Here is a 3,735-nt window from a genome sequence, read left to right as displayed (position 1 = left end):
AAGATTCAAAGTCAACCTGATTAGAACTGATTCCAAATTTGATATTTTACACTTTATCAACTGTTCGTCCAGCGAGACGTTAACATCAGTATATCTTAACAATTTGGATATTTATATTATGCCCTGGCCACGGTCATAATAACTGTTAGTGATGATTATTAAGCTACGAGCTAGGTAGCACGATCTGGGCAAAGTTTTAACTTTAAAATACATGACACAAGACAATGATTCTTATAATGAAACATGAGTTTATTTGAACTACCCTATAGATTACATGGAACTAAAACTATCAAAAGCACACAAACAATCGCACCAAGAAAATCACAAAAGCAGAGATTTGGTTTATCTTTAGTTGCTTAAGATCGATTCAGCACCAGTTTCAACGGATAGAAGATTTTGTTTGTTACTTGCGTTTGAGCTGGAAAGCTAAGAGGGGTTTTCTTTTCTGCCTGAGGGAATCCCGAAGCCTCTGATTGGTTGCCGATCTGTCGTTTGGATGACGTCTTTTTGGGAGAGCCCTCGTGGTAAATGGTTGGTTTCCTTGTGACTTAGGAGCTTCGGAAGTCGGTTGCCTTAGGTACGGAGAGTGATGCTTGAAGTTCTTCTGAGAGTTTCTTTGCTTGGCTTTAGACTTTGAAGACTTCGGCGTTGACAAAGTTTCAACGGAAGGTTTGAGTTCTGGAGTCTCGCTCGCGTGATGTTACAGCGTGTGAGCACTTTGTAGCGCGGTCAACAAGGTGAAAGAGCCAAAGATCAAGAGAGCGAGCGAGCATCTGTTCAGGCATTGGGTTTTTAAGCGAGCTGATTTGGTCCATCCCAGACGCGATTGTCCCAATCGGACGCTGTTGCAGGGCTTAGCCACGTCCTGTGTGGTTCCTTTTTCTTGCATAAATTAACATGCTGTTCAATTCATCATGTGGGGAAATGTCTTTGCAGGTTTTGTTAATAACTTCTATAAAGTGTCGTACAACATCAAAGCAGTAACTAAATCAGCATACTATCATCTCAAAAACATTGCAAGAATATGATGTTTTGTTTCCAGTCAAGACTTGGAGAAACTTGTTCATGCCTTTATCACCAGCAGGGTGGACTATTGTAATGGTCTCCTCACCGGCCTTCACAAGAAGACCATTAGACAGCTGCAGCTCATCCAGAACGCTGCTGCCAGAATTCTGACTAGAACCAGAAAATCTGAGCATATTACACCAGTCCTCAGGTCCTTACGCTGGCTTCCAGTTATATTTAGGATTGATTTTGAAGTACTTTTAGTACTTATTATTTTCTTTTCTTTTATGTAAAGCACTTTGAAATACCATTGTGTATGAAATGTGCTATATAAATAAATTTACATTGCCTTGCCTTACAGAGGGATCATATGAAAATCACAGTGCCGTCCCGTTCATCAGTGTTGTGTTTACAGTAATGAATAATTACTCTACTGTATGAAACCCTTCTCATTTCCAATCACAGGAATCACACTGTGGGATCCAGAGAAGCTCCAGCAGAGCATACGAACCCGTCCCCAAATTAACACTGATTTCGAAGGCACAGCTTCAGACTCCATTGAGGACAAATCCAGCTTACTGAACATCCACGGCTCTCTGAAACTCAGTCTTTTAGGTGGACTGATTAATGTGACAGGAGCAGCTAAATATCTCAACGACACCAAGAAGTCTTTCAGACAGCAGATACTGACGCTGCATTATCACTCAACCAGCAGGTTCGAAGAACTGACCATGAACCACTTGGCTTCTGAAAATATAGTTCATCAGGACGTGTTTGATAATGACGCAGCGACACACGTGGTGACAGCAGTGCTGTATGGAGCAGACGCCTGCTTTGTGTTTGACAGAGAAGTGTCAGCAGATGAGAACAAAAGTACAGTAGAAGGAGAAGCAAAAGTGGCTCTTGAGAAACTCAAATTAATTTCAGGAGATATAAACATCAATCTGAAGATGAATGACGAGCAGAAGAATGCAGTCCAGAAATTCACATGCATGTTTTATGGTGATTTCCAGTTACCGTCAAACCCGACCTCTTTTGAAGATGCACTGAAGGTTTTGACTGATCTTCCAAAACTGCTGGGAGAAAACAAAGAGCTTGCAGTTCCTCTGAGAGTTTGGCTTTATCCTCTAGACAAACTTTACTCAAGAGCTTCAAAACTTCAGAAAGACATCAGTATGGATCTAATGTTAGAAACTGAATCAGTGATTGAGAGTTTAAATACAGCTGAGATGAAATGCGTTGATCTTCTGAAAGACTCTCCTGCTCTGACTCTTGCTGCATTTCATGATAAAATCCTGGAAAGGAAGCAAAACTGTTACAAGTACAAGTTGAGACTCATGAAGAAACTCTGCTCTCTGCTGTATCGCCATTCAGTGGACGAGACCTTGCAGAATGGCTGAAAGAGAGAGAAAGAGAGTCTGAGATCATTAAATCAGTCCTCAGACGGCTAAAGAATTATGGTGCAATAGTAGAAGTCAATCTAGATGCCATCTGGATGAATCAGGAAGATGGAAATCTGGTCTGTTACACATTCACATCATTGGACTGGACAGATGTGATGCTGCTTCAACAAAAGGTCTATCTGAATCCTTCAGCAAAAGGAGAAACTGATGAGAACAACCCTGATTCAGAACAAAAGTCTTGGCTCAGTCCTGATGCCAAAAAGAACATGAAGAGCAACTTAGAGATATTTAAAAAGTTGATGGATTCAGAAGATCATAAATCAGACATGTTCATTGTGTCCTCAGGAGAGATGAAGAATAATCCTGGCTCCTGTATTCTGCTGTATGAACATGGATGTGATGAAGCTGTTTGCTTTATTCCTCCATCCAAACCAGTTTGTTCAGTCACTGAAGTGGTCACAGAAAACACTGTGGTTCTGAAGGTTCCTCCAGTGTGTTCTGCTACAGTGGAGCTGAGATTACTGTATAAACCGAAGCAGGACTCAGTCTGGACATCTGAACCTGTGATGAAGGATCAAAACACAGTTACTCTGACTGATCTGAGAGCAGAGACTGAGTATGAGATCAAATGTGCAGCGCTGGGGAAACTCAACTATACTGTATACAGTGACGTCACTGAAATCGTTTCAGAGGTATGATCTTTCAGCAAAAATCATCTGAGAATGTGTACCTTATCTTGGTTATTTGCAATGTTTTTAATTTGTATTAAATGGTTCTTTTAGGTAAGGAGCAGTATGAGTATTGGTGAGTCATATTTTTACTACCTATAAGTTGTAGCTAAACATTGTTAAATTATGGAACTTTGTGGCAGACATGGTTCATTTAAGCTTGGAAGACTTAAACATTGGAAAGTGTAGTGGCTGTAGTGAAGTGCATGATGAAGGAGATTACCAAAAATAGTCTTTAATGACAATAAATCCACACAATAAACAGGAGACCAACGGAGAGAAACACAACCACATACTGTAGCATTTACGAGAACGATTAATTAACAACCAATGAGACTAACTAGGGAACTCAGGCAAGCAAATGGGAACAGGGAGAAAAAGAAAAAAAAACAGAACATACTCGTGACAAAAGTGAGACTATGAACAAAAACTAATATATTTGTGTGTTGCAGGCATTGACTTTGAAGGAGACGGTCACTCGACTACATTTAGCAGCACTGAGGGTCGTTCGTCTCCAGCAGTTTCTGAATCTTCCCAGTGTATGTGCCTCTTTTTTCTAAAAAATGTCATTTTGAGCGTGAGACTACAGTTGAAGATGA

General features: G+C 40.5%; 1 pseudogene; it reads left to right on the top strand.

Annotated features, from left to right (window-relative positions):
• LOC107727431 (neoverrucotoxin subunit beta-like) overlaps window positions 1-3,106 on the top strand; it is a 7,970-nt pseudogene extending 4,864 nt beyond the window's left edge.
• The last annotated feature ends 629 nt before the right edge of the window (window positions 3,107-3,735 follow it).

The sequence above is a fragment of the Sinocyclocheilus rhinocerous genome, unplaced genomic scaffold (genome assembly GCF_001515625.1).
Source record: "Sinocyclocheilus rhinocerous isolate Xijiao unplaced genomic scaffold, SAMN03320098_v1.1 scaffold7968, whole genome shotgun sequence".
Classification (NCBI taxonomy): Eukaryota; Metazoa; Chordata; class Actinopteri; order Cypriniformes; family Cyprinidae; genus Sinocyclocheilus; species Sinocyclocheilus rhinocerous.
Note: the sequence above shows the minus strand (reverse complement) of the source record. Positions and strands in the feature narration are given on the sequence as shown.